This window comes from Rhinatrema bivittatum, chromosome 2 (assembly GCF_901001135.1).
Source record: "Rhinatrema bivittatum chromosome 2, aRhiBiv1.1, whole genome shotgun sequence".
NCBI lineage: Eukaryota > Metazoa > Chordata > Amphibia > Gymnophiona > Rhinatrematidae > Rhinatrema > Rhinatrema bivittatum.
In genome coordinates, this window is record NC_042616.1 from 114,255,089 (window position 1) to 114,267,228 (window position 12,140).

The window sequence follows — 12,140 nt, forward strand, 5'->3', positions numbered from 1 at the left end:
ACAAACCTCAAGATTTAAATTTCTAGCCCCTTTAACTTTTTAGCTGGGTACATCATTATCCAGATAAAATGTATTCAGATACTTTGGAGGCATTTCGAGGGCCTTATCAGTTAGATTTAAGTTAGCTCGGTAAGTTGTTAGCTGGGTAAGTTATCTGGCTAACTCTCAGTGTTAGTCGGATAAGTTATCCAGCAAAGCCTGGACGTGCCTGAAAGCAGTCCTATCATTATTCATGTACATTATCTGGATAACTTTTACCTTCACCAGCTATGCTCAAAACATAGAACGTTAAATAGCAAAAAAAAATAAATTCCTTCTAGATCAGGGTCCCAATTCTCTAACACTGAAAAAGATTTGTCAAAATGATGTCTGGCAGAGAACCAGACAGGCCCCCTACCCCAAGCCTTCAAAAGAATGACCATAAGTTCCTGCCTCCGGTCTGAGAAGCCTTCTCACCCCCCACCAAATGTGCAAAAAAACATGTGAGTTCCAGGCCCTCTCCTAATCACAGCCCTCTCCATTCTGACCTGCAATTCTTATCCCAAGCCTCCTATGACTCAGCACCCTTCAAAAATCCTGTGACTTCAGGGTCATAGCACATTTTTACTTCTCCAATGAGCATTATCAATGCCAAGCCTCTTCAAAGTTTAATTCCTGACTGCTACCCTGCCATGCAGAGGCGGATTGTAGGAAAATATCAGGCTGGAGGATTTTTTCAATATAGGCCCACAGATTATATGCCCAAACCCTTGTACGCTGTGTGTGCTGCATGTTTCAACAGTTCCCAAAGGCATCCCGAGCTGATCCTTGAGACGTCATCCATCATGTGACCTGGAGTCAAAATATCTCTAATGTAAATTTCACATTTTTTCTAAATAACTAAGAAGCAGAGCATACCCTAGACCAGGGATAAGCAAACTGAACTGCAGTCCCCCTTCCATCCATTAAACTGGTTGGCCCCATGACCCTCACAAGTCTGGTTAACTCAGTAAATGACAGCAGAAAAGAAAAACAAATGGTCCTTCCAGTTTGCCCAGCAATTTCTTTTTTTGTTTGTTTTATTTCTTTTACGGCAATAACTGCTGCTCCATGCGGGTTACCTCTTTGCTTCATTTCTATCCTTTAGCTACTATGAATCCTCTGTGTTTATCCCATACCCTTTTTTAACTTCATTACCTTTCTTGTCTTCATCACCTCTTTTATGAAGGCATTCCATGCATCCACTACCCTTGGAGAAATATCTCCTAACACTGTTCCTGTCCCCTTGGCATTTCATATCATGAATCTAGTTCTACAGATTTCATTCCATTGAAAAAGGTTTTATTTTTGTGCATCATTAATGTCTTTCAGGAATTTAAAGGTCTGCATCATATCTCCCCATCTCTCCTCTCCTTCATGGTATACATATTCAGGTCCTTCAGCCTCATCTCAGATGGCTTTTGATGCAGACTTCTTACTATTTTGGTTGTCTTTCTCTGGGCTGCTTCCATCTTGTCTATCTCTTTTAAGATATGATCTCTCTCATATATATATCTATATATCCTGGATTCCTGACCTGGTGTTAAAAGTATTTTGCCAATCAATCAGCTTTTGAACAAGTTGCCAAGTGATAAGGCAACCACAGTGCCAACCAGTGGCTCAGTCCATTCTGCTGTTGTGCTACTGCTCATTTACTCACTTAGGAGGTAATTTTCAATTGAGTTGTATGTGTAAATGTAACAAACTATCATAGCAATTTTCAAAAGTCCATTTATGCACTTATAGTGCACTTATGCATCTAAGATCCATTAACAATTCAAAGACATGCTGTAGCAAATTTAAAAAGCTCACTTACAGGTGTAAAGTGTATTTACATGTATAAAACCAGGTTTTAGGTGTGTAAAAAAAAAGGTGTGTGAAAATTACCCTTCTAGTGAGTTCCCCCTGCATCATTATGTAAAGATCTTGCCTCCAGCCCTAAATCAGCCTGCAGCACCCCTTCCCTTTCCCCACCCCTTCTCAGTACCCCCATTTTCCAGGAGACTCAGTGGTTCCATAGCCATCTGCCCCTCTCAGAGATCAACCCAGCTACCTCAGGCAGAAACCTCATTAACAATGCACAGGCATTTCCTCCTGGCTCAACCCTCCCTTTCTGTGACTCCAATTCTCTGCCCCCTTACAACTCCAGTGCTTTCCCATTGTCTGTGTGCTATTTGCTGTGCTGCTTTTACAGTTATGGTTCTCCAGGATCTGCTCTGCCTACTTACTCTTTGGTAGAGAGGACCAGAAGTGATCCATGCCATTGGGTTCCTCTGGGATTATAACAAAGTAAATTTAGCCATGCACATTCTCAGATGCTCATTGACACAAATGCTCAGTCTCTCATACATTTTTTTACATGCTCACTGACACACACACATATGCTCAGTCACATGCATACACTTTCTCACATGCTGACACATAAACGCTCAGTCTCACACACATTCTCACAGGTAACAATAACTCGGCAAAGCGCTTTACAATAAAACATATTTTATCAGTTAATATGTTTTATTGTAAAGCGCTTTGCTGAGTTATTGTTATCTGTAAACCAAGGTGATGTGCCACACGTGCCGCGGTATATAAAAATCTTTAAATAAAATAAATAAATAAATAAAATACATTTTCTCACACACTGAGTAACAAATGCTTACTCACATATAGTCACACAAACTCACAGGCTCTGACTGGATCACTCACATATTCTCTTTTCGCCCACCCCCCAAAAAGTGCAGGAACAGTAGCTGCAGCCTATTAACTTTCTTTAAAACTTTTTTTTTACTCACAATAGTTATTAGTGGGATGTAGGCAAAGCCCTAGGTTAACAGGTTCCTGGTGAACTGGCTGTCTGTTGCTGCAGACAAAAGCATTCCTTACTTTAAGTTGTGACAAGCCGTAAGCCTCAAAACTGTTTTTTGGGTTTTTTTGCCACATCCCAAGGGCTAGAGGGACCCAAGGCAGAGGAGCAGAAGGCTTGCAGCATGGAGCTGGTAGTGAGGCAGAAAAGGGAGGCTTCTCAAAGGTAGATGCCGAAGAATGTCTTTTTCAATATCTTTATTGGCTGGAGATGGATGAAAACAATAAAAACGCCATTTTTATTGTTTTCATTGTTTTCATACGTCTCCAGCCAATAAAGATACTGAAAAAGACATTCTTCGGCATCTACCTTCTTACGTTTGCTCACTGCTTTTCTAGATTGCCTACCTTGTTGCTTTTTGGGCCCTTCTCAAAGGGAGAGACACAACCTGAGGTGGCTACACTGTTTCCTGCCTCCGCAGTGAAGGTTGGAGGCCATTCGAGTCTCCAAGACAGCAGCAGGAAAAGAAGTAGGGAGCTGTATCCATGAGAAACTTCAATAATGGAAAGTAGAGGCATAGCTAGATATTTCAAAGATCCAGGGCATGGGCCCATAGGTCCTTTTCTTCTCCTGTCCCCTGCATTGCCGACCCCCTATACCCATCATAATTCTACATAAAACATCAAAAATAAAACATCATAGTAATAAAACCATACTCGAAGAAAGAATAAACATTTCAAAACAACTGGGAAAAAGAATATCCAATAATTAAAAACTCTTATAAAAATTTAAAAAAATGTCCCAAGCACTTAAAACAGCAGACAACAAATAAGTATAAAAAAAATCTCTTGCTCTCCATACCTGGGAACTTTTGAATTCCAGACACCCTGAGATTATCATGGATTAGTGGGGAAAGGGAGCACACAAACTTTCTTCTCTCTTTATCTCTCCCACATACACATACTCTCCAACATGTTCACACCCGCTTTCTCATACACACATACCCATGCTCCTTCACATGCTCTCTCTCACTCTCTAAAACATACAGTCAACAGCAGCCTCCTCCTTGGACTTGTGCAGCATCTCTTTCACACACACAAACACATACACATGTTCTCTCTCTCACACACACACTCACACACATTCTCATACACATACACACATGCCTTCTATCTTTCTTGCACACACATACTCTCTCTCACATATACTCATGCTCTCTTTCTTACATATACACTCTTGTGTTATCTCACACAAACATGCACACTATCTCTAACTCACACATGCACACTTATGCTTTGTCTGCCACACATACAGACTTATACATACTTATGCTGTCTGTCTCACATGCACGTATGCACATACACACTTATTGCTTTCTCACACACACACATGCACTCATGCTCCGTCTCTCACACATACAAACATGCACATTAATGTTCTTTGCCTGTCAGCAACACACATGCTATCTCATACACATGTTTTCTGTCTCTCTCTCACACACAAGCACAAATGCTCTCTTTCCTCCAAAGTATTCAAGGTAGCTGACACAATTTTCTCCACCTGGGCTGTGTGGGCCCTGCGGATACAGCAGCTGATTCCTCCTAGGACCACATGGGCCCGGTCGACATACCTACGGATCTTTTTCTTCTCAGACAATGTAGCCTCTTCTTCCATATTAAGTCACGCGGCCTCGCTGACACAGCTGCAGCCCTGCTTCCTTTGTCCATGTGGCCCGGACGCACCTCCTCTTCCTTGGGGCACGCGGCTCCACTGACCCAATTATAGACACTCTTCCTTGGGCCTCTAGCCTACATAATAATCGCTGCCTTTTTGTGCCTTGCAGACCCCCACTGACACAGCTGCATTGCAACCTCCTTCTTAGCAGTGCACTGAAGAGGCAAACGATGCCCCTGATGGAAAGCCTCATACAAGAAGCGTGACTGGGGGCCCGGTGTTGGTCACAGTGGCCCCACAGTAATGGGCCCGCTGCAACCAACACTAACCATGGGATGTGCTGGACAGGCCCACAGGGGCATGCCCGAAGTCCCAGTAGGCCAATCTACCTCTGCTGCCATGCAAAATAAATGCAGGACACCTAAATCAAATCAGTTCATCAAAGCCTTCTTAAAAAGGAGAAGGAGTGAGAGAGGTCATCTCCTCTCAATAATGGAGCTGCTCAAGCACCCACAGAACTAGCACTTATCATATGTCATGTAAGAGGAATTTAAAATGTTTTTGCTTGTTTTATTGTGTTGTTTTTTTTCAAAGTGAGCTTTGTTTCCTTATTTATATAAAAATTTGAAGTTATAGAAAGTTTTTGTGGAACTTTCTCACTGGGATGAGCTCAGAAACAATAGAAGGGAAAGATGAGTCCAGATTTAATTACATCTGTGAATATACTATAGATTATTTCCTTTTGTGTAATCACATTTGGATTGGCATAACTGGCAACTGGATTTATCTGATTCATCACAAAATAATAGCTAACATGCATTGTAAAGGTTTACGTGAGTGCATAGGGTTTTGTCAATGTCAAACAACTGACTGCATTCCATGCTGAGCAGGCTACACAGGTTCTACTTGGGAAGTGCCCACAATTTGCCACATTTCTTTAGAGCCTATTGATTTATGCAGGAAAAGATTTCATGTTAAAACAAACAATTACAAGAAGGCAGGGGACATTTTGGAAGATGGAGTATTATATACATTAAGAACTATTCAAGCTTTTAAGAGCAGTGACTAAGGAGTCTATGTGTTAAAGCATACTAAAATTGCACATAACACATGAATTTAACATGTATGTACATTAGCAGTGCCCCTAATGATTCATGATTCAGTAAAAAGCCCTTAGTAAATTGTGCATTGAAAGTGCCACTTTGTGTTAATTAATGTTTTTGTTAATGCCACCATTAATGCAAGCACTTAACTAGATTTAAGTGAGATTATATCAATATTTTGCATTTCATTTGCTCTTTTAAAATTGTAATACATTATTCTGCAATAATGTATACAATAATAACCAAAGATTCCACTCAGTAGCCCAGTAAACAAGAAACAAAAAATCTGATGGTTAAATGACCTTCATATTTATTTTATTTTATTTATTTAAAATCTTTTCTATACCGTCGCTAAGTTAAATACCATCGCAACGGTTTACATGTAGGCACATATTTAATGTAGGTAAAAGTGTACTATAGTACATTCTAACAGGTGCCGTCAAAGGTTCGGTTACAATATATCATTAGACATAGTCATTTAGCGAAGTAGTTCATGACCAATTGTACCAAGGTACTTACACGGGTAGTTTTATCACACATAGTATTATAGTTATGCTTACTGTGGTGTAAAGTTCATAGATTAATCTACTGTACAGTCCTAAGTACTGTGTGTCGGTGTGCCCTGCCTTTTCCTGAATAGTGCAACATTGGACTGCATAAACTGACCTTATGATTTGTGTACTAGTTTGGGAGTTATATTATAATTATTGGTCATAGAAATACTTAGTCATGAGAGTAGAGCAGAAAAAGTCCAACCATATATTTTTTTTTCAAATTTGTTTAAAATAAGCAAATAAAACAGTTTTATCCTTGGAACTTATATCTCAAAGAAAAAAATGTTATTTGACATTTATCTGTGAGGAAATAAAATATTAAAGATCACAGGATATAAACAATCTGCAAAAAAATAGTCAAGTAAAGATCCTGACACTACAGCATTTTGAAAGTGAGCTTTCTGCTTCAGGGATGACTGAAAATCAGAATAAGCTGTCCTTCTGCATACATATCCCAAATATAGAATTCTGATCAGACTGAAGCACGATAATCTATGAAAGCAATGATAAAAAAGTATTCCAATGCAAAGCTTCTTCTCAAATGACTCCTAAGCCTAGCATCAGAATGGCATCTGGCCTAGGTCTGGGCCGAGGCCCTGGCAATGGGACTGGCCCAGGATGTGGCATTGGATTTGGTAAGAATAGCAAGGGGGGTTGTCAGGAAATTTCTCAGGCAAGGGCCTTTGCTTGGGTCTTGGTTTAGGCCTCGGCAACATCCAGGTCCTAGGCCAAGATCCCCGCATCGCACTTGGGCATAGGCCATGACCCCTTTGTCAGGCATGGCCCCAGCTTCAAGCCTAGGCTTAGGCCTGTCAGGCAACTTTATTTTTTGTAATAGGTTTTCAAAATAAGATTGCGATGAGATTTTGTTGGAATTTAACTTGTTCTATTTTGAAAATGATCTGAAACAAAATAGAAAATTTCATCCCATTTTCAATTTCATTTCTCCTGAATGCCCATCCCTAATACAAAAGGACAGCTTGTTGTGATTTTCAATCACCCTTGAAGCAGGGAGCTCACTTTCGAAATATTGCAACACTGGTATCTTCACTGCACTGTCTTTTTGCAGATCGTTGACAAACTACAATCCTTAATATCTGATTTTTTCATTGATAAATGTAAATTTACTCATTCATGGAGTCTCATTTTCAAAATGAGCTTGCAGGGCCAAGAGTACAAAACATCTTTGGTCCTGTAAGCACTGTGAACAGTATCAGAATTGTCCTCTCAATGGCTATATTGAGACAATGGTTTTCTCACATATTATGAGACATAATTTTATTATAATTTCAAATTCTACTATTTGTTCCCAGTGCTTACTGCTTCTCTCATAGGGGGTCATTCATCAAATTGCTTTAGGGCCCTAACACCTGCGATAATGCCATAATGCATCACAAAATGCGTATGCAAATTTTAACTTTTTTTTCCAAATGGAAGGAGTTTGGACAGAGTTAGGGCAGAGCAAATTAAAATGAGGGGTGCTTAACATTGCATGAGATAGCGTAATGCACGTTATCACAGGTTTTAACACCGAAAATAACTATACCTGTTTCATGGCATTATGTTGTGCATTATGGCCGAAACGGGATTTGTACTAAAAATCGCAAATCCCATTTTGGGAGGAGAAAGAGAGTGAGAGAGAGAAAGAGCCTCTGGGAAGGCACACATATTAGTAAACTTTTTATACCACTGTAGGAGGGGTAACTAGTAACTCGGGGTGAGGTTTTGGTGGTGGCCTAGATTTTGGGGGCAGTTTTACATGCACAGTTAAATTAAATAACTATGGCCTAGATTTATCATTTTGCTATAAATTTCGCAAGAATAGCGCTCACGATAAAAAGAAGGGCATGCTTAGGGTAATTTTTGAAATACTGCAATGCGTGCTAATTTTCTGCATTGCATAGGTATTATAGTGCAACACGCTGAGAAGTGCCAAGAGAGAGATGGTTTGCTAGATAACTGAGGGGCAAATAGGATGGTCAGGGAGGACATGGAAATAGCAGAAAAACTGAATGAATTATTTGCCTCAGTTTTTATGGCGGAAGATGTTGGGAACATACCCACACCTGCAACATTCTTTAATGGTGGAGAATCTGAGCAACTAAAACAAATATCTAGGACAGTGGAGGTTGTAAATGTTCAGATTGACAACTAAAGAATAACAAATCATGAGATCAGATTGTATCCACTCAAGAGTTCTAAAAGAACTAACACACAAAATTGCTAAGCTGTTACTAGCAATCTGCAATATAGAAACATAGAAATGACGGCAAAAAAAGACCAATCGGCCCATCCAGTCTGCCCAGCAAGCTCCCACACTTATTTTTCCTATACTTATCTGTTTCACCGACCACCAAGTTCAGGGCCCTTATTGGTAACTGTTTGATTCAAGTTTCCTGCCATCCCCTGCCATTGATGCAGAGAGTAATGGTGGAGTTGCATCAAAGGTGAGCATAAGGCTTAATGGTTAAGGGTAGTAACCGCCGCATCAAGCAAGTTACCCCGATGTTTGTTTACCCATCTATCATTTAAAACAGCCACAATTCCTGAAGACTAGAAGGTGGCCAATATGATGCCAATTTTTTAAAAGGGCTCCGAGGTGATCTGGGAAACTATAGACCAATGAGCCTGTTGTCAGTGCCCAGCAAAATTAAAATTAAAAGTTACTGGCCATATAGATAAACATGGCTTAATGGGTAAGCATCAACATGGTTTTAGCAAAGAGAAGTCTTGTCTTACCAATCTTTTAGAAATTTTTTGAAGGTATTAATAAACATATAGATAAAGGTCAGCTGATTGCTATAGTATATTTGGATTTTCAGAAGGCATTTGATATAGTCCCATGATAGACTCCTCAGGAAATTACAAAACCATGGGGTGAAAGGCTTGCTCTGTGGTAGATTTATAACTGGTTAAAAGGCCGAAACAGAGGGCAGAACTAAATTATCAGTTTTCTGAATGGACAAAGTTTATTAGTGGAGTACCACAGGGATAAGTACTGGGACTTATGTGGTTTAACATATTCATAAATGATCTGGAAAAGGGAATGATGAGTGAGATGATCACATTTGCAGATGACACAAAATTATTTAAAATTAAAACAGCAGTGGATTGTAAGGAACTGCAAAAGGACTTTGTGAGTCCAATATTCACTAGGCCATTTAGTGGATAAGTTATCCAGCTAAAGTTAACTGAATAACTTGTCCCATATATTCTGCTGGATAAACATCCCACTGAAAATACTAGCCTAAAGTTTTTCAGATACATATAGCAAGATAACTACAAAAAAACCTAACCAGCTATATTTGAATTTAGCCAGGTAGATACTCATAATCTGAAGAAAGGTCTGCTGCTCTACTTTGTTTTGTGTGGCTTTATTTTGGTGAATATATTGTCAATAAGGAACCACCAGGCTCAACCTCCTTTTGTTTTACTGGTTATTCCCAAGGCTTAGCCAGCCTAATGCATCAAATATGGTGTCCACTTGGGGATTTTTTGCTTAAGCGGGAAGCACAAGTGAAAACCCACATCCACAGAGAAAAAAAAAACCCTTGCAGAGTTTTTTTTTTCCTTTTTCTGAGGCCTTCTGACTTCAATTTGTTTGCCACAGCAGGCCAAGGGGCTAGCCCTGCCTGGACAGTCAGGGGTCAAGTAGTAAGCCAGGACTGGACAGGCAAGCAGGTATTTTTGTTTTTCTTGCCTTAGGTGAGTTATCCATTTGGGAGCTGGCTCTGAGTGGAGAGAAAATGGAATAGCAATCCAGATCCTTGCCACAGGCTAGCAGCAGCTGCAGAACACTATGCAAATGCAAATAGATAAACAGCAGTGACTGCAACAAAACTCTGTATTAACTCAGCTATCAGAGGCCTTGCAAATGGCTCTCTCCAGAATGCCTCAGGCACTTCATTTCCACATGTCCTGTTTAAGACAAAGGTTAGAGAGGACCCAGAGATCTTTCTAAATAACTTTGAATGGACCATTTCCCTGTTGGCCTGGCCTGAAACCAGCTGGAAAACCAACTTTGCTAATTTTCTCACCAGAAGAAATCAAGGGGCTTTTCAAGCAGTCAATCCAGATGAGAAGGCTTCCTATGAGGAGATCAAGGTTGCTATACTGCAGAGAGCTGGGAACTCCCCAGAAACCTATCAGCAGAAGTTCTAGTGGGCTGCCCTATAGTCTGGGGAAAGCCCCCAAAACCTCTTTCACTGGTTGAAGGATGCCGACTGGAAGTGGCTCCAGCCAGAGGCAAAGTAGGGGCTGAAAATAACCCACCATATACTCCTGGATTAGTTTCTAGAAGGACTGGATCAGCCCACGTGGAATTGGGTCTGCTGGTACACCGGACTCACCTTAGGAAGAGCCCTGGAAGTGGTGAAGCCTTCTACTAGGCACAATCAATACCTGCTAGTATCAGGGGCTTAGAAAGACAACCCATAAGAATTCCTTGGTATAGTACAGAGAATGGAGGACCCCAGCAGTGAACCTGTGGGGGAAGGGATTCCTTCTCTGTTCCCAGCTTCCAGGCACCAGTCCTATCCACATGTTTTAACTGTGGATGGAATGGTCGTTTGGCAAAGGACTGTTGGTATGGCAAAAGTAAATCCATGGACCAAATCAAGAAGTACACATACTTAAAAGTAATGCTATGAAGCAGCAATGATCCTCAACCCAGAAAAAAAGGGAACCTTGGAAGAGCTGGAATAACCCAGAAATGGGCTTTGAATACCATTTCTTTTTGTGCCCTCTGTGCAGAGAATGGGCATGAAGAAGAGTGCTGTCCATATAAACAGACAGAAATTGAAGAATCATTAAGAGAAACGGGTTGGGCTAATTGATCAAGAAACAGGTTGGGCTAAAGCCTGACCAGCCCCACAGCAATGTTTTTTCTGTAAGACAGAAGGTCACTCAAAGGAATAATGTCCCTGGCTTGAGGACCTGGAGTAGGAACACAAATTAGCAGAACAATGTGAGAAGGAACAGAGGATGGAGATAAAGCCCCAGAATGTTAATGACAAGTGGGAGCATGATTGGGTCCACATGTTGTCAAAAATCCAAAGCTGCAACTTTGCGGCTGTCCCATATGTACGACCTAAGGACTTTATAATCCAAGTTGAACTGGAGAGATCTTCTTCCCAAGCCTTGGTAGATTCCGGCTGTAGCAAGACGCTTATTCACCAGGACTTATTGTATCAAGGACACATCAACTGTAAGAGAAAAGAGACACTGACATGTATACATGGTGACAAACAGAAGTGTTCAACTACTTGCATCCTTTTTATGACCCCCGCAGGACAGGCTGTGCTAGCAGTGGGTGTCGTTCCAAAGCTCTCATACCTAGTAATTCTGGATCAATATTATCCTCATTTTTCAACCTTATGGATACAAGTTATGAGTAATGGGGACAGTCCACCTGGAGGAAGGAGATACGAGGAGGAGCCGGGGTGTAGCCCAGGCACAACTGGATGCTGGACCTGAAAAGGGGGAGGGAATGTGAGGGGATGTACCAACAACTATCTCATTCTATCTTAAGGGGTCCAATTCAGGCTTCTAACCCAGTCCTCCTTAAGGCAGAATGCTGCAGGGGAGTCTGAGTGAAGGGAGGTTCCCTTTACCCATAAGAACTCAGGCCCAGAGAGCAGAAGGAGGCTCCGGGGACTTGAGAGGAGTTAAGGTTGCCTCAAACACTTATAACTGAAGTACACTCATATAACCTGAAGTAAGGTTGCGGCTCTACTTTGTTTTGTGTGGCTTTATTTTGGTGAATATATTATATATAAAGAACCACCAGGATTGGCTTCCTTTTTTTCACTGGTTATTCCTGAGGCCAGCTTAATGCATCACAAACCAATTTAGTAGAAGCAGTGCAACAATGACAGGTGGGAGATGGGGGATGGGAATAAGATAGAGGAAGAGATCAAGCACTAGGGTGGGGGTGTAGAAACAAGGTCTGAAGCTGAAAGAATATTGGAAAGGGGTGTGAGTGTATGGAGTGTA